The 20,259-nt window shown below is 40.9% G+C and overlaps 1 protein-coding gene across 12 annotated transcripts in view; it reads right to left on the minus strand.

Moving 5' to 3' along the window:
* phldb1b (pleckstrin homology-like domain, family B, member 1b) overlaps positions 1-19,254 on the minus strand; it is a 119,172-nt gene extending 99,918 nt beyond the window's left edge. For 6 of the 12 annotated variants that reach the window (XM_074679085.1, XM_074679080.1, XM_074679078.1 and 3 more), the window contains exon 1: positions 19,003-19,252. The gene's annotated coding sequence lies outside the window, so the exon portion shown is untranslated. Of the gene's footprint in view, positions 1-12,920; positions 13,036-19,002 lie in introns of those variants that run through there. The other 6 variants (XM_074679077.1, XM_074679076.1, XM_074679073.1 and 3 more) reach the window with 4 other exon arrangements.
* Positions 19,255-20,259: the final 1,005 nt, after the last annotated feature.

Below are 20,259 nucleotides of genomic sequence, written 5' to 3' on the forward strand. Positions count from 1 at the left end.
AGACTTTTTGAAAGACGGGAGAAAAGGAAAATAAAAAATACATATAATGCGTTGTGTTATTTTCAGCCATAAAATAAAGTTTTGATGCCCTAAAAACTAGACACTCAATTGTACAAAAAGATCGTCAAACTAACTTATCAAGGCAGCAGTAGCTCACCAACTCCTGTGGTGCACTTGGTCAAAATGGTCATCTCTCTGAGCAGAGTTTGGTGTCTTTGGAAAAAAAGCTTTACAAAGGGAAACTTTTTCTGAAAGTTCCAAAAAATATATGCAATCAATGTTTTTTTTTCTAAATCATCAACCGAAAGTTACATCATTATTTGGATTCATACTCATGTCTGTATGTGTGTATACTTAGATTAATGCTGTCACAAACTCAGTGAATTTTTAGAGATGGGTCATCTCTGGTGAGGTTAGATTTCTTTTTCTAACACTTATACAAAACTTTTGGTCTCCACAGACTGTAAAAAAATGGGCATCAACTTGCTTGGCTCAAAGTGAGGTTGCCACAAAAACTGCTCCCCCTGGTGGCTGGCTGCAGTATAGGTCAAAAAACCAGGCACTCCAGTCACTCCAGATGGGCTGTGGTCAAATTTTAAAAAATGAATGTACCTCGCAGAAATGTTTCTCACATCTGTATGCTGTGGTGGTATGAAGATATTATTGCCTTGTGTTGAAGTCCTCTTTGTTCTGAAAAGTTTCTTTGTCATTAGTTATAAGCGCTTAAAAACGGGGTAATGATTGACAGCTGCTGATCTTTCAGTGTTGGTAGTTTAATTGGGCTTGGTAAGATACGCCAGGTTGGAGAGCCAATAAGAGATTAGACTCTTGAAAGAAAAAAAAAAGTATCTTTGCCCCCATCCTCCACTCAGAATCTCTCAGAGTCTCTACTGTGACTGTGACGGAGGTAATAAAGCTTCAAAACCATACAATGATAAAGGAGAAATCCACGCTGTCCATTCCATGAACAGTCTATTCTCTAGGCCTGAAGTGGTTAGTCTGTGTTTGCTTTTCCATGTTTAAAAATGTTGTGTTGAGACTGAGGAAGATCAGCAACTCCTGTGTTCTTTGAGCAGAAGTCTGTTGTTTTCAGGTTAGTTCGGTTTTTATGAAGGCAGTGATTTACCGACTGTCTGTGGTTTCTTAGGACGGATATGAGACTATCTCTGTGGGGAGCGTTTACGTAACATTTCATGAGCTAATATGGAAACAGTTAAATGAAGTGTGGCAGCTTTAGAAACTTCTTAGGATCTTAATTTTGACAGGATCTCAGAGGAAAAGGCGTCACATTCAGGGGGATTCCCCCTCTGAAGGTGTGATTCATGCTGACAACACAGAAACACACAACAGATGGTCGAAACGTTTAGCAACATACTCTGAGGAAGTAACACACACACACACACTCACACACACACGCACACGCACACACACACACATACACGCACATACACGCACATACACAAATCTCTTGGTAGTTGACGCATTCACTGGACATCAGCCACCTCAGCCAATGAAAACATGAAATTCCTCTCCTCTTGCACAGCTATTTTTTGGTGTTTCATGGAGTCAGTACTGAGCAAACATCTATAAATACACTCCACATCTTCAATGGTACGAGTATGAGGTGGGAAAACACTCTTACAGTCATTAACTGGGACATGAGAAACTTGTGGTTGTGAGGAAAACAGCAGGAAAGGTTAGCAAACACATCATTACAGCACTCACAGAGAATCAGCGCACCCCGAGTCGTTTACATCCTTAAAATGTTTTTCAGCAGCAACAGAAAATAAGGTTGTGATGTACTCTGCCTTCAGGAGAACAAAACTCTGCTGAGATATCCTCATATTTACTCCTCTGACAGAGCCAGCCTGGAGGAAGCCTCAAACTTAGAATAACAAATCAGCCTGAAAATAAAAAATAAATGTTTGAAAGATATTTGAGAACAATTAAGAGCTCTTTCAGAGGCATGGGATCAGACAGCTACACGCTTTCTTCTCATCAGAGCTTTAACACCCTCTTTAATGTTCACATCTATGAATATCACAGTTACCTTCCTCCAGTTATCCAGCAGATGCACAGCCTCCATGGTGAAGATATATCCCTGCAGCTTATTCACTCCTATCAGCGCGGATCTGATAAACCAGGACACCTCTAACACTGATTACTCTATCGCTGTCCCTCTCCATAAACACAGATCTTCTTTTTGTCCCGATCTCAGTCCTTTTGTCCAAAGCCACCGGTGCAGTCTCCTCAACAAACGGCGCTCAGGATCTGGACCTGTTGCTGCTTGCTCCACTAAACTAAGACCTACATTCCTGCCTGGCAGGCTGCCCCAAAGTCCCAGATAACAGAGAGACGTGTGTGTGTGTGTGTGTGTGTGTGTGTGTGTGTGTGTGTGTGTGTGTGTGTGTGTATAAGCTGTGATCAAAAGAGAGGAGCAGAGAAGAGGAAGAGTGATGACAGAGGTGATTTTTAAACATAAAGATCAGAAATAAAGAGGTGGACACGTTAAAGAAGGAGCTCAGCTTTGTGTGATGTGTCACTGCACCAGATGCACAGAGGCTGACACACAAACACACCGCAAATGTCCAGAAAAGGTTTATTTTGATGCTCCTTTGGAGGGTTTTATGATAATAACGTCCAAAAGCATCAGCACAGACTGTGTCCGGACCGTTTTTCTCTAAAAAAGTTAAAACAAGCTGCAGAAACAACTGTATTTCTAAATGAAGCAAGATACTCCATGAGCAAAATGTGGGAAGTTCAAACGATGGCAGGACAAAATAGTTTGGCAGAAGTACCACTAAAGCAGGCAGACCAGCTCAGCAAATTTTAGCAAAACAAGGAAAGATTAACACAAACAGAAAGTTTCTTCACAGGAGCTTTAAAAACAGTTCAAACTGCAGCAAAGTTTAAATTGGTGTAAAAAGGAAACAAATTTATGACAGATGTACGAACGTTGCAAAGTTATGCAAATTTGCACCCAGAAAACAACTAGTTTATGGAAGCAGCAATTACTGCAAAAGTTTGCCAGCTCTACAGGGGGAAGAACCACTCTGAAATGTATTCTTGTTTTCCTCTTTGGAAGAATAAAAGATTTAATTTTAAAGATTGATGTGCATTGAAGTCAACTTGAGCATTTAAATCATTATTTTTATGTGCTGCACAGTTACAATCTTTGCATCCGTAAAACATCGGTTATGGTGGGTTAAGATGTAGCTTAACAGGGAAGTCAGGATGTAATTGCCATTGTATATATTTATAATCTACAATAATAAATAAATTAATTTATTTATTTATCTTTTATTTATTTATTTATTTTTATTTATTTATTTTCAGTATGTTAAGCCAGAGAAAAAATATTCTGACAATCTGAAAATACAGATAATTATTTAATATCTGATTTTATTATTTGTGTGTGTGTGTATATATATATATATATATATATATATATATATATATATATATATATATATATATATATATATATAGAGAGAGAGAGAGAGAGAGAGAGAGAGAGAGAGAGAGAGAGAGCAAATGCTCTTTTTTTCACTGGATTTAAATTTAAAAAAAATTGAATAAATATAATAATACTAACCAGTGGCCCTAATTTACAGTCCTTGTAACCAGGATGATATCACAATGAACCTGAAGTTGTAATTACATCATGTGGCCACCAGGTTGAACTTATAGCTCAGCTCACAGCTACGTTTATGGTCCTGGTTTGTTCCCACAACATCAAAGTTCATTTTCTTCTCTGTGGGAGGGCAGAGGCAGATTTTTCTCTCTGAACCACAAACTCTTGTTTGACACACAAAGAGCTCTCCGTCCCTCCATACCCTCTCCATCTCTCCCCCCCCTCATGCCAGGGCAGAAAGGCTGGCATTGTTTCCTGCAGAGGGGGCATGCATCTCTCCTCACACATGAAGAGAATCTTTTTTTGATGAGGTTATGAAAAGAGGGAGGAGGCTCCCAATTCAGCAGGAATGCAGAAATGTGGAGATCCTGCCAACGAGACGGTGCATAAAATGTGGATGAGAGGAACAAAGGAAGGAGACAGGAGGAGGAGAGGTGAAATGAAGTGCAGCTGCAGACAGGTTATTTTTCTTAAGGTAATGAAGCATCTGGTTCTAACAAAGAAAAAACTACAAGAAGAGCCAAACTCAGACAAATGATATCAATCACATCCACCTGCTCAACATCAACCAGGCCTGTGGTTCAGGTCTGATTTTTTTTAATTTTTCATTAAAGAGGGGGTTTTCTGCTCCCATCAAACATGGATATAAAGTTCTAATGCTGGATTTTCAGACTAAACGTGCAGATTCTTATACCTCTTCATATTCTCATGTTGTAGAAATCCCTGAATCTGTCTGTAAACTGATCAAAACACTCTGTTGCAAAAAAAAAAAAAAAAACAGAAGATCTTCCTGAGATGTGCTGAAATGTTGAAGTCATCGTATCAGGATCTCCTTACCGGTTTATGACAACTTGGAGACACCAAGGTCTGCCCATAGCTCCTCCCCCCACAGGCCTCCAGAAGGCTGGCCAATCAGAGAGAAGGGGGTTTGTGGAGCCTTAAAGAGACAGCAGCTAAAACAAAGTGTTTCAGACAAAGGCTGATATAAAGGTTTTATAAAACACCAGTGACATAAAAAATAGGGACTTTTATGGACTAGGAAAATAATTATGTAATTTTAACAGAAGGGTTAAAATGTCCCATAAATCTTTAAAAGACTTGACATTTTCTTGCTTTCTCTTGTCTTGTTCTGTCACTTGTTTTGTATCACCAGCCTTCCAGGTCTACATAGACACATGCATGCATTGGGATCCTGTCTCAGTCAAAAGTCTGAGTCCTGTGAGACATGTCCACGAGTTGTAACTTTTATATTTGGACAGGTGAGAAGCTGTGTTTATAAGCAGCTTCGTGAATCCTGCAGGAAAAGTCCGGAAACAGTTCTGGAGACAAATAAAAGGAGAGGAAGGAGGCATTGAGGCCCTTCAGGTGTGTCACAAAGCTGCCTGCAAACACACCTGGCTGCTTTATGGAGGTCCACCGGACTCGAGTGTGAGTGCAGATAATGTTAGAGTACACAAGAAGACAAGTAAGGACAGACAGAGACAGCAAATAAAGCTCTGAGCTCTGAAACAAAAGATCAACCTGTGCTCCAGATTCTTACTCTGTCTTTACGTTCTGTGTTTAATAGTCACTCTAAAACAGATCATTTGACCCATAAAAGAGAGATGATTTCAAGCAGCCAGGGTATAAAGCCTGAATGTGTTCATATTTCTGGAGTCTCAGTTTGACAGCTGAGAGCGGATGAAGGAAGAGGAGGACAGAGAGGAGATATGAGGGTGACAGAGGAGGAATATTGGGACACACTGAGGACTGAAGAGGAGCTGATACTCTCCATCTTGGTTGTATCTCTTCGGGCCAGCCGCCTTCTCACAGCCACACTCTGTCTCCTGAGGTCAGATGATAAAGCCTGATGGATAATCCTCCGTCTGCTGGGACGTCGTTTTCTGCACACCCCTCCACAGTTTTCTGTCTATCAGTCTCTCTTTTTAAGCCTTTCACAGCTTTATCCTTTTTTTCATGCCCTCCATCACTCTTCATCTCTCTCTCTGACACCACATTTTCTTTCCCACACTGGTTGTAAAATCTGTGAATAAAAATAATTCTACTTACTGTACCTTTATACACTGAGAAACTAACGTCTGTGAAAAAAAAAAGGCTGTACTGTTTAGACTGAAGGTGTTTCATATAGGGCAGATCTAGATTTCACTTTTGTTTTGGTGAACATTTAAAGCATCACCATTTTTTTCTTTTGAGTTTGTTTTTCTCTCAAAGCTAAATGACACTTTCTGTTTTTAGATGCAAACCACAGAAATGCTGTAGGAAGGAGGCTGGACTCTCTGAAGGCTCTCATTCAGGCCGGACAACAAGCTGTTTCTATAAATCTGTAAACTGAGAGATAAACAGAGGAAACGTTAGTAATGATGGTGCAACATATGAAGTTTAAGAGCCTCTGTTCCAGCTGTCCTGTCTCAGAGACAAGTGAAAAAGTGAAGGGATGTCACTTAATTATTTCACAACAGCTCCAGAACATTAACAAGATGGTTAAACATCATAAAAGCCACAAACATGAGCTGCACACATCTGCAGACGGGACGCAGCTGAAGTGAATTCATGGCAGAGACGCACACAAACACATGTATGAAACCACACAGTGTGTGTGACAACACCCAGAGGACGCACTTCATCAACACTCAGACATTCAGAGGGCTCAAACCAGCTACACCCAAACAGCTCGCTGGGTTCACGTCCAAACAGACTGAATGTTCCTTTAAACAACAAGAGGAAACGTTAAGAAGCAGACGGAAAGAAGAATAAACAGAACCCTGATAAAACGAGGGTTTGAACCTCACAGCTCGAGGGTGGAGTCAGCCGCCCAGTTTCCACCAAGCAGTCCGGTATGGTACAGGTCGGATGGGTAAAGCCTGATCCTGTTTGCATTTCCACAGACAAATATGTCCTTCTTGGTAGGCAGCAAGTGAGATGGATGTCGCCAGCTGTGCCAGCTATGTAATAGTGTGACTGCATAGCAGCATGACACAGGGTACCTGGCTAATAAAGCCAGTGAAAACAAACACAGCGGTTTCATTTTGACAGCAGTTTTGCGACGCCATTTTCTGAACAAAAAGAAATTTATCTTCACCAAGTCCAGTGGAGGTTTCAACATGGCAGGGGTGTGTGTTGTTCTTCATTCCCACTGGTGCACAGGAAGTGACGATTCTTTTAACCAATCAACGGACTGCTGTGTTTCTAGCTTCACCTTCTGGGGTTGGATCGTTGCGCCTGTTACCCCAACAGAAGGAAAACTAAAAAGTGGAATGGTATGGGTTGGTAATTTAGTCAAAGGAAACAACACAAAATACATGCTGTACCAAACTGAACAGCTTGGTGGAAATAGAGCTTAAAGTCCTGGATGCAGGTGGTCTAGGTCCAAATCAGTTATGTATATGTTTAATTTCCACCAGGTTTTTTACTCCATCATGACACCGGAGCTGGTTTTGGTTCCATTTGGTTCCACACTGGCTCCACTCTAGTGATTCCCGGCTGGATCAAATATCCTGAACTCTGTCAAGACTCTGTCTTTCTGTCAAACTGCCATGGAACAGAGGTGGATGAGGTGGAAGTGTGGTGCATCATGCACAGTCTACTACAATTTCCAGTCCCCCTCTATCATCAATACAATAGGTCATAGGATTTTCTGTATTTCACATCTGTTTGGACAGCACCCCACAGACGGTGTCTGGATCAGGTACAATCTTCCAAACAGAAACTCTGAGGGTAATTGGATGAAAGTTATGCTACATTCACTACAAGGCAATATAAAGCAACTAAACATATGACGTGGCAGGTATGTGCTACCAACTTGGAATAAACTGTGTAACATCATGTTAAAACACAGTTCTTGATGTTTTTGTTCTTCTTTGAGAGAAAAAGTGTTCAATCCTGTAAAACTGCTTCCAACGCTGCATCCATGCCGATCTTACCATTGGCCACTATTTTTTTTATTTATTTTATTTTATTGTTTTATTTTATTTTATTGGTTTATTTTATTTTATTTTGCTTTTTGTATGTTTGTTTATTTATTTAGCTATTTATTGCACTTCTAGTTAACAGAACCAAATTACACGAATAGCCACTGCTTCTTTCTACAAAAATGACGCTGATTATTCTGGTTGTTTTCTGGCCAAAAACAAATAAAACAGCTACAAAAACCACACAATTGATGACCAAAGTGGGATATGGAAATTCTATCCACTTTGCAAAATTTACAATCCATCATCCTATCATGAAAATAAAGCCCCAAGATGTGCTCTTGTGGAGTGCACCAGTCCATCTGTGCATAAAATCAAATACCATTTAAGAGGACACAGATGAAGTCTGAATTTTCTTTGCTTTATTCACATAGAAACTTTCATGGAAACAAGAACCTGTGTCTGAGAAACCTCTCAGAATATTATCTGTGACTTACTCAAAGTAAAACCAAGAACAAAGGATGTCAACCTGTGACTTAAAGAAACCAGAATCACTGTTTTAGTACGAGAACAAACAGTCCAACTCTAAAGTTCAGACGCCCAAACAACATCCTCTGACTCCACCTTTTACCACTTCTCTATATGTCTCAGACTGTAACAGTGCTCCTCATTCCAGTGGTCACAACCAAACTTAAACATAGCATTTACAAGTGTCGGGGCCCAGGCTGAAATGTTTTGGTTGGTGACACTTTGGCCTCTCATCCTAAAGAAAAGACTTCTCCAGAAACGTACAAAAACTTCCTTCTCTGTAAGCTTTGACAAATCACCTTTAAACAAATCCACCAATATCAGATTTATGTATTTCTGCACAAGTTTTGTAGTAAATTAAAGGCATAGGGTAATGTGTGATTCCCTCCATAAACAGTCACCTTCAGGCCACATGCACGCTGAGCCACACTCCCTAACTCAAAATACACCAAAGAGAGGTTTTGGATCAGCAGAAGGAAGTGTGTGACAGATAGAGGAAGATGTTCTCATCCAGAAGTCGAGTGTCACTAAATGTAGATTTCCTGCACAGCAACATTTCCTGTTGGCGACAGAGGTCGAGGTCAGGGCAAGCAACGGCTCTGAGACACCAACAGGACGGTTTAGACGAATGTTTTAGGAGACTTTCTGAGCATCAGTAAATTAATGTTGGTTTGGTCAAAATGGACAAATTGGCTTGGCTTCGTTTTTCTACACCACAGGATGCTGCTTTGTCGTCCATCGTTTCATACAGTCTGTGTGCTCAGATGTCTCAAGAAAAGCTGAGTCTAGCTCAAAACGCTTCCTGGCAGCTTTCAGCTGAATGCACAATTATTTGGTGTTGGAAATTATTACTTCTGTTTTCATTTTAAGGAATCTGTCAAGACAGTTCAGCTCGATTGTGTTCCAAACAATTAATTTCTACAAAACAAGGTTCAAAAATAAGAATTAAAGCATTCAAACTAAAGAAGATTAACTGCTCTGACAATTAACTCAGTTTTTTTTTCTGAATGATTGAGATGCTGCAATGTTGTGTTTTTTTTCACACAAGCCATCCAGAGCTCATTAAAATGCTAATCTATGCTCAGTGAAATAGCAGAGTATCCCTCGCAGCCTGATAGCACGAGTAAACACAGATTTATTATCCTGGCATGAACGCTCAGCACTGGAGAGACGCCATTCTCAGCCGGCAGCTAAACATGCCATCTGCCCTTTCTGTGTGTCCTGTACTGACGCAGCGTGCTTTGAATACACACACACACACACACACACACACACACACTCACACACACAAGCACATGTACACACACACTGTAAACATTGGAAGGAGATGAGAGGTTAGGGAAGCGCTGGTGGAGCCCAGGACCAGATGGGTTGATAGGTGAAGAAAGTGAAGCTCACTTTCCACTGAAACATCCATCCAACGTAAACATGTAGGATCTCAGAGTCATGAAGTGTTTGTTTTCAGAGCTGTGAGGTGAAGACGGTGTGTGAAACTGCAGTTCAGCTCTGCAGAGGATCAGAGACTCTGTCATTATCAGATTATTGTCTCCACTGACTATGGAAATTACACCTCAAAGCCTCCAAGAAAGAGCACTTGTTGTCAGCGTCCAGACCAGCATTATCCAACGCACAGGGCGGCAGAGATGAGTCAGTGTTTCTCTGGACGGCTTGTTACTCCACACTTTGAGTGGAAACAGTTGTAAAATACTGTTTGTACTTTTTGAAAGGGAAAACTCGGCTTGTTACAGTAAAAACATGATTCATGCCTCAGCAGAGTCAGGTTGCAGCGTTAGTTCAACATTTCCACTTGCAATGCTGCCGAGCTGAGCAGTAGAAGATTTATTCCTCTGAAACATTCAAACAGTAACCCCCTCAGGGCTCAGACAGCTCCTTATATCACTGTTTGAAGGATATCTGATGGAGAGATATGCATATCTTATGACTGCCAGAAACCCTGGTTGGACAAATCATCTACCTTTAAAGAGGGGTAATTTCCCATATTGTAATCATGAATATAAAGTACCAAGCTGGATATTCAGACTGAACATGTGCAGATTTTCAAACCTGTCCATATTCATATGTTGTAGAAATCCCTGAATCTTTAAAAAAAGGGCCTCAAACACCAAGGTCTGCCCAACCCTGCCCCTGCCTAACCCTGCCCCTGCCAAGCCTCCAGAGGGCTGGCCAGTCAGGGTAAAAAAGAAGTTTGTAAATCATGAAGCCTTGAAGAGACATAAAATTAGGGATAGAAATCATGTTGAGCTACTACAGGGGCACCAGAGGGACAGAATACAGATTTTTTTTTAAAAAAGCAAAATAGCCCCTCTTTAAGTATCAGTCATTAGATTTGTTGATTGTTTTCCAGTTGTGTTTATTTCAAGGTTTCCTCTCTTTCTAAAGGCACCCGTGTGTCTGTCCAAGAATCTTCAAGTGGCCAGTTAAAGTTTGTTTCCATCCTTTCTGGGACAAAGTTAAGCTTGTCTCAAGTGTTTTAAGCCATCTATGAGTGTCAGTTTCTGGGTACCCTGAGAGTCTGCTTCATGGAAACAGTCTGATCGTTTTAACTCAGGCATCAGTTCGGTGGCCAAAACCCACCTGATGCAGATCATATCAGGCTCCCTGCAGTGTCACCAGTGTTTAATACAACCTCCAGAGTTTCACATTGATTACAGTGTTTACCTTTTTGTGAGGGGATAAGTAAAGCAGTGGATTCAAACAGCCTGCATACTGTACAAAAAATTATTATTATCTTATTCCTGGAGAGGTTCAGAGTTTTGTACTCCAGCAGAAGCTTTCCAGGGATGCATTCCTTGAATCTAAATATGCTCTTCATCTACACTGAAAAACGCACACTCCAGTCCAACGCTAATATTGATGGAGAGCGTTGTGTTGTGCCAACTCTTTCTCAGCGCCAGGAACTAATAATAAAGTGATAAGAGTGAGGGTGATGAGAAACAGGACTGGTCAAAGCAGGGACCTTACGCTGGGGTGCTGAACAGGGGAACCGTTATGTGTGAGGGTGACTGGCAGTGTGGTAATCCTGTGGGATTCCTTTGCTCAGTGGCTCCGTTGACTTTTGGCTCCATGTTTCCCAAAGACGTGGAGCTGCACAGGCATTCCAGGCCAGCAGGGACAAAGAGGCTCTTTCAACAGTAGTAATTCTCTGCAGGAGGACTGAGAGCTGCCGCAGCTTCAGTTTGGACTGCAGTGTCTGCAGATCTACCTCTATCACACCCAAGAGGAGAACTTCATACACATACACCTGAGCATGTCAGGTGGTTTTATTCTCTGACACAGAGGCACACTGCCATTTGTGGTACTTGCTTTTCCACTAAGAAAAGAAGCTATAATAAACAACAAAAGACCAACATGCCATTCAAATAGCTGCGTGATGTAACACAACATGAGTAGGTAGAGCAAGAAAGAACAAATTCAGATATGAAACTAAACAATAAAACACTACCTGAAAACCTAGGATACGGTATGATGCAATGAAAAATAACATGTGTAGTGATATGAAATCATATAAAATGTGACACAATAAGAGGTATTATGATATGATAGGGCAGGATGTGATAAGACATGATTTTAAAAAAGTAAGAAAAACTAGAATCTTAAATGATGCAATACAAGACATAATTCACCGTGACACAGTTTAATATAAGACACAATAAGGTGCAAAACGATGCGGTATGAGACAGATTTGGAACTGGGGTTGTAAAGGCATGGAAAAATTTGTGTAATTTTCATATTTCAAAATTCATATGTGAGTAAATGCAAATCAATAAGTCACATAGATTAGTGATTAATAGACTTTATGATGTGAGTACAAACATTCATGGCTGAAAAGAAACCATTATCCATAGCTGGCCATGGGACCCCTCAAACAGACATATGTCATGTTTGGTCGTTAATTTTTTTGTTTGTTTGTTTTTTTTGGGTTTTTTTTTTCAGATTCTTGCATGTTTGATTGTATGTTCTTTCTCCTTTTTTCCTGTTATGGGGCTAGAAATCTCACTGCACTCATCAGCCATTCCCTCAAACCAAAATGTTTAGTATCATACATGGATATGACCAGGTAAACGCAGTTAATGTAAATTCCTGAAATGTCCTCTTAATTACCATAGATTTCAGGAATTCCCATGGAAAGATTCCAACTTTGAAAACTCAGAGTTTAGCTAGAACAATTAATTAAAATATAATATCATGAGTTCAAGATGATATAAAAGTTACATTATGTTACAATAAATTAGTCTGAACGACCCAAAGGACACAAACCACCATCTGTAAGAAAATTAAAAAATTGGTTTTTAATTTTCTAAACTGACTTCTGACTGTTAAACATAGCAGCAAACATTCTCCATCATCTGATGCTGAGCTGATCACATGCAGTGATATAGAGCTTTTTGTTTGATGCTTGTAAGATATTTAGACTGGACAAGATTCATACAAGTTCAAAGTCCAAAAACAAAATAAATTGAATTAAAAAAAAGTAAATACAATAAACAGGTTAAGAGGAAGAAATTAAAAAAAATGCTTCAATGTTAAAGAAGTGGAATTTGTATGTCCTGTCTTTGCAGCAGTTCATATTTTTCACTTTCCACACAAACATTTTAAACAAATTTTAGTTTGTAAATTAACGTTATAAAAATAAAAAGTCCCGTATTCATGGCAGCTTCTTTTTGTAACCAGCAGACAGAAGCAGCTCCTGTTTTGAAGGACAGTTTCCCATAAGGACCACCGTCATCTGATCTGTCACCAAAACAAACTTGGCAGCGTGTTTCTCCCCACTGATGGAGGAGCTTTAATCCCAACCTGTCACCAAAACACACAAACACAACGTCACTCACCCTCCTCTCGCTCTCTCGTCTTATTCAGAGACAGGCTTTAAAATCCACTCAGAGTTCATATTTTAATCCACTCAGCTCCCGGTTTGAAGGAGAAACTGTTCTTGGTGTTAAACTTTCACAGAGTGAAGAGAGTTAGAAAGAAGGAAGGGAAACTGAAGGGGGAAAGAGGGGGAAAGGGGGAGGAGGAGGGGGGAGGCAGCGTGGGATATCCCTTTGAGTCATGGAAACTGATCCAAGGAGCAGACATGTTCACAGACAGCCAAACAGGCCTCTGAGTGTGTGTGTGTGTGTGTGTGTGTGTGTGTGTGTGTGTGTGTGTGTGTGTGTGTGTGTGTGTGTGTGTGTAAAGAGGCTGAACGAAAGGACAATACAGAGGACATTCAGCCTCTGGAAACACTTACAGTGTGGAAAACATGCACAACATCTCTGATGAAGGCACACTTTGTCTGCTTTCAGTGATGATAAATATAAAGATCACTTCATTTTTCCTTTTACATCATCTTAATTATTACCCAGACTTCTCTTTGTTTGCTTCTGCTCTGAAGAAATCAACACCAGAAGACATTTTCACACGAGCTTTAAATCCAGCCAAAGAGTGGACACAGCCTTTAGCATATTTCTGCAAAACTTGCAACTTTAACACATTCAAAACTGAAGATTTATCAGATTCTTGCAGGTGCATGGGATGATGAATCAAGAGAAAAATCTTGCACAACACTCCTCCTCATCTTCACAGTTTATTCAAAAAGGAGCCAGTCATGCAAAGGATTTTCACTTAAGGACTTCAAGAGGCTTCTCCCAAAAATCCCTCACAGAAATGTTTGCAGGAGCAAGATTGCTGGTTATTTATAGCGCATTTTGTGTCTCCTTTGTCCTGCTTTACTGTTGGGTATGCGACACACCCTTCTCCATCAGTGACAGAGACTGCGTGTGTGTATGTTTGTGTGTGGGAGACAGTGTGTTTCTGAGTCTAAATAGGCCAGGTGAAATTGGGAGGCAGCAGCCAAAGCAGCATGAGATCATCCTCTATCAGACTGCTGCCTGTGCCAAATCCTTTGTTACCGCCTGAACTCCTCGGGGAAACCACTGTTTGCTGTGTTCTTGTTTTCCTCTCTGCTCCTGTGCATCTGGCTGCAGAGGCATGGAGCTGAAATCTGTGATTCTAGTTCCCCGTTGCAAAAAGGCACTCAGTATCAGAGAAAACAGGAGTGAAATAAAGCATTTGATTTTCAATACTGTAGCACAATAAACTAATAAGGCCCCTCTCCGAGCTGGACTTAAGAGGAGTATTTATTTTATCTTTTGTTTGTCGATGAATTGCTGACGCTGAGGAAAGCTGCAGAAAAAAAGACAATGAAAGGAGGAAATGATGGAGGGAGAGAAATCTGCAGAGGTGTGTGTATGTGTGTGTGTGCATGCAGCTGTTGCAGAGGCAGCAGGCTGTACAGCTGTTAGTGTGAATAACAAAGAGGAGCGAGCTCTAATCTGACCTTTAGTAACCTCTACTGCTCAGATGTAAGGATCACTTTCCCTCTTAATGCAGCAGAAATGCAGGAATCTTTAACTCGGGGGAATAATTATGGTCTATTTGAGAAATTAGACATAATTTAAGTGGTTAATTTCTGCTACAGCGACTGGTTGAAGCCTTTCAGATCATAAAAATGATAACAGCGTAATCTCATTAAGTCAGCAGAAGCAGAATTTGTTTAAATCCTGTAAGTCAGCCGTATTCCTCGGTAACACTGTCCCTCCGCCATTTTCTAAATCAAAAATTAGTTCAACAGTATTACAACAGATAATATATGGCGCTTTACTGTTAAAACAGGAAATAGGGTTGCAGCATCCCAGTTTCAAAGTCACTTGAATATCTGCCATTATTTGACCTGGCTGTTGAGGTAACACTCCCTTCATGCACTGTGCATGGTGCCCACAGCATAAGATCATCAAAGATCTTTAGACCTGAGGACTTCATAAAGTCAACTAAATTTTGATAAAACAGTTCAGAATATTTTCTAATTTCCCAAGCATAATTTACCATGAAAACTTTCCAGAAATTAACCTGCAGTTTCCCCTTCTTTGCAACTCCACTCCTATTGGAGTTGTTTTTTCCTTTTGCCTAACACTTTAGTGCATTTCCACTGCTGTGTTTTCTTTTGCGTGTGCTTTTAAAGTCTCCGTGTTTATGCATTTGTAAAACTTTCTCTTAATGAAGACTGTTCAGCTGGTACGGATCCTCTGTCTTTGTGTCCACAACCACAGTTATCAAAGTTTATTTAAACTTAGGGTCTACGCTTTCACTAGCTCAGCAACCACCTGAAGTATTATACGTGGGAGAGACATGAGAGCCATGCACCTGAGTTGGCATGTTAGCACAAGCTAATCACTGGTATTGGACACATATCAAGCCGAGCCAAAAGCCGAGCCAGGCTTCACGCTCGTTTAGGAAAAAATTGTATCGGTTTGGGGTTTTCATTTCCATCCACTCAAGCAAGCAAAGTGACTTGCGCACTGGGCTCTCTGTGATTGGCTGATGTAACTATGGCTACTCTCTGCCCAGAAACGTCCCAATACAACCAAAACATCAATATACAGGCAGAGGAGGGGGTTGAAGCAGACACAGACACTCACACACATGTATAAAAGCCCATAGGAGATGGTTGAGCAGGGTTAGTCCTGTAAAAGTCGTCCCTCAAGTGGTTGGCTGCTCTCAAACAAAGACGTACTAAGCCAGGAGAGAAAAAAGGAAACAATAAAACATTAAATTAATCACCAAAACATTGAAACAATATACGTTAATACTCTTAAACATAAAGTGTCAAGATTCTATGTACAATAATCCAATACATGGATTATAAACAGTGATATAAAACTTCTCAGGGTCTGTGCATTTGAAGGTAGACTGTTCCAAAGAGCAGGAGCAGACCTGTTTTTATCAGCTGATTAGACCAAATGTTTGTCCTCCTGCAGCTCTGACTCTTTGTTCACAAAAAAGTCATTGAGAGTCACTTTAAATGGATGCAAACTAAAAAGTAGGGCGCTCAGTCTCCTCTCAAAGAAGTCCATCATGATGAATATTTACCATCCACAGCCCAGTGTTCCAAATGAGACTCTCTGATGCTAATAACCTGTTTAATAATTCTCCCTCTCCAAATCTGCAACCAACAACCACCAGCATTAGCATATTCCTCTATTTCTAAACTTTAATTATTTCCCCTGGGCTGAGGGGCGAGTCCAGACTGCTTTGACTGGTGGACCAATCAGGTCCCTGAGTTATGGAGCGGTGATGTGATGTTTGAGCCTCTCACAAATAAAAGAGTTATCCTCTTTCTCAGCTGATGTTGATGTGGATTGCAAAGAAAGTTTCTAGCAACACAACTCAACACAAGTTCCACCTCTAACAAGGCTGACAGCCAGTCATAGCTCAGTATTTAGGGGCGGTACCAGGGGTGCACAGTCAGACAGAGGTCTTACAGTAAGCCCTCATCGTGCACTGAGATACACTGAGTCCTCATCATATCAATAAAATACATCTCTGCTCTCTCTGGAGAAATGTGCCTGATTGTTTTGGGGTCAACAGTTTCACTCCCAGCAGAAGTGGAGCATCCAGAGGAGGCTTTGAGACCCAACAGGGGGCAGAGAGTGGGAGTGCTGGGTGTACTGGAGGGTGGTGGAGGGGTGAGATAGAAAGCCTCTGTGCTGGCCTGATTACACCCTCTACAAAATGAACCCACAAAACAAAGGATTTATTATCAGAGGCTGGAGAGTCGCTGCAGTCTGGGAACTCTGCGCGGACATTTCCAGTGCCAGGATGCAAAGAAATGTGGCCCAGCTTCGCTTCAGTCGGGGGGTTCAAACAACAGGAACAACAAACCCTCTATGGCTCTCTGTCTCTCTGTCTTTGGCTCTATGGAGCAGTGAATGTTTCACAGGGATGTAAAGATGGCAGGCTAATGTGACAGACAGCAAGAGACCTTTACTAGAGAGTCTCAACCTAATTAGAAACATGAAGCAGGAGTTCAGTCAACAAATGAGCAACTAGAGTAACAAGTTGTGTATTTTTAATGAAAATGCTCCTAAATCTCAGTTTGAATTGATCTAAGCAAATAAAAAGCAGCAGTTTAAGTTGACTCTGTAGTTCAAATCAAAAATGAAAAGAAAGACTATTAAAAAGGTCCACAGGAATATAGATTAAAAGCAAGTCATGTTTATGACAGAATAAAGGAAATTGGACTGATGTGCAGCAAAAAGTTTGATGCCGAAAGGGAAACTCTCCTTGTTTGCTGTTTCATAGCACCAATGTTTCTTATTTAAACGTATCATTGGTGTATCGTTTCCTATTGTATCTTACCATGTAGTGCTGTCATATAAAAGCTGCAAACTTTCGTCTTAAAATATAAAGCCCATGTAGAAGTGATAAAACTGCAGTTCATCAAACATCCACTTGGGACAGCAGAGTGAAACATGTTTACACTCCAATTCAAAAGACAGTGTAGGTCTGACTCTTGTTTCTCTTTCTGTGAATGGGGCAGTGGCGATTGCTCTCAGACTGCAAGGGAAGCTCAGCTTCCCCTAAAATGTCCCCAAAAAAGTGGTGATATGTTCTGCTGTGTAAACATTTCATTGACAAAATATGCGCTAGAATTCCTTCATCTTTTGTTCAGAATCAGCTACCTATCACAGGTAACTGGCTCCACCTCCTTCTCATTAATCCCCGCAGCAGCTCAACGCTTCAACACAGTTGAACGCTCAGTATCTTCTGACTTCAGCGGGGAAGCATAGGGCGGCTTGTTCCACTGTGGAAACTGGACGGTCATTGGATAAACGCTGGGCTTTGTCCCGCCCATCGGACACTCAGCGTCTCTGGGGGTCTATGAGGCAGTGGGCTGGCCTGGACGCTGGGCTTCTGCATGACGGTTGGATGATCTGTCTGAGGCTAGGTTGAGTTAGGCTTTTGGAAAATGATCACCATCAACAGAAGGATTTAAAGCTCTGTATCAGAAACTAGTGGATGACATCATTAGGACTAAGTCTCTATATTTTACACTCTATGGTGTAATTTCGCATAGTATATGGAAACAAAACAGGAAGCTGGTGTCTGTCTTGTAAACACAGACCTGAAGGAAACTAAACCGATCAAAAAAGTAACTGTGTTAGTCCAAAAAAAATGTGAGACACTTTCAGGGTCTTTAGGATGCATTTCAGATGATTGCTACTGCACAATGCAAAACACCTTGATAGAAACTGGTTAAAAAGAGTTAATAGTATTTATCAAACCTGTTTGAAGGAAATCTGTAATTCATCAGGACCACAATCTGCCTGTTAGACCACTTTGGGCACTACAGGCCACTATCTGATTCAACAAACTTGGTTTGTAACAAACAGCTGCACGACAAGCCGAACAGACATGATCTCGCTCTTAAGATGGCTTCTGAACACACGACCAATCTAACGTTTTATACGAAGACCTCAGTCTGAATAAGCACACTGCTGATCAACAGAGGACATCCCGAACTTCTTGACAAGAACTTTCCCAGAGATCCCAAACTGATGTTATATCTGTGGGTCATTAAGAAGGCCCAGGCAGTTCTTTGCAAAGTGTTTTCATCGATTATTAAATTAAAAACATGAGACAAAGAATCAAAACTTCTAACGCAATACCCAAAACACATACGACACTACGTCACTGATTAACCCTCAGATACAATATTCAGACTTAGTGATTTTTGTTAGCTTTATCAGAAAGAAAAAGCACTGCAGGAAAATATCAGAAAACACCCCAACCTGTGCAAAAGAAACAACAAGAAAATCTGTTCATGTAAAGTTTCAAACTTGGGTTTGTTCTGCAACTTCTGACAAAAACTTTTCTGACTTTTACCCCAAATACAGTGCAGCTATAGCTCATCAGTCGTGCAGACACCTTTCTCAAATGTCCTCATAATGTTGATAATAGCTGAGATTTCAGATTCCAAAACGAGATAAGAGAAATAAATTTTCATCGTTATTTGAATGACCACAGAAGACAAAGACCTGCTTCCCTAAATCCCCACCAACCAGCCTGCAAATGAAGAAGCCTCTGCTTTACCTGACGTAGTGATGGGTGTGTATGTGTGTGTTTGATGGGAGGGATGCTCCAGTTACACACACCTCAGGACTAAACACACACACACACACTGATGCTGCTGCTGGTGAAGTAGATTTAAAATCCAAAACAGAGAAGAAAAGGTGAAAGAATCCAAACAGGGAGCTGCTTTCTTTGTGTCCTCTCTCATAGATCCTCAGAGTCTCCTTCACACACACTCATGGCTGTCATAACACACAAACTCACTGGGAGAGAGCCATGTGGCTGCTGACACACACTGTCTGGCTGCTGCTGCTGCCGCTGCTGCCTGTCTCCTCCCTCTTTCTCTCTCCGACACACACTCCCCTCTCTTTCTCTCCTGCCCAGTCAGCCTCGCCCCGACACTGGCACACAAGGCGCTCATTATTCAGCAGAGAGAAACGTTGAGCTGTTCGTGGAAAGCTGCAGAAATGTTCACCTTACAGCGGACTGGAAGGTAAACACGATGGTGAAAGACAGAGGAAGGACTTTCTCCCTCACACTGGATCCACTGTTCTCCTACACGTTCACCTCTCTGCACACAGCCTGATCCTGATCCACTGCTGCAAACAGGATCCAGCTTTCTGCTCTGTGTCACGGGTGTTTCAGGGTCAGGACTTAGTATATGATACTTTAAATGTGACAGCTCGGAGATGAACAGGACGGGGGAGAGTAACAATGAAAACCGAAGAAAGGAAGGAGCCTAATGCAGACAGCGCAAAAATTTCACTAATCAAGATCAAATCAAAAGCACTTACACCAGGAAGAGAGAGCCACAGAGGTTTGATAATATGAAGTGAATGGGCATGATTAGCTGACACAGAAGAAAGGAAACAAAGAGAATAAGCACACAGAGGGTTAATTAAAATGAAGCACAGGTGAAACTAAAAAGTGTAATCAAACAAGAAGGAAAATTAAACCAGAAATACAAAATAAAACAGGAAACATACAGAATACATGGATTTGAAGAGTATAAACTATAACATTAACATTGAATAATACTGAGTATACAGCTGATTAATTGCAACAAACACAAAAATGCTAAGATAAACAGAATATTACAGGGGCTTGATTACTGATCACATCCCGGGCAGCTAGCTTTGATCGTAAACTCGGATGGTGTAGATGGACTTCAGTATTAAGAAATTCCAAACTTGCGTTCCAGCTGAAATTTCCAACTCGGAACTCGTAAACTCCGACTTTGGAGTACAAATGTAACACACCAAAAAGTCTTTAAACCTT

Source organism: Halichoeres trimaculatus, unplaced genomic scaffold (genome assembly GCF_033239565.1).
Source record: "Halichoeres trimaculatus isolate MK-OKI-2021-1 unplaced genomic scaffold, fHalTri1.1 fHalTri1_scaffold_9, whole genome shotgun sequence".
Classification (NCBI taxonomy): domain Eukaryota; kingdom Metazoa; phylum Chordata; class Actinopteri; order Labriformes; family Labridae; genus Halichoeres; species Halichoeres trimaculatus.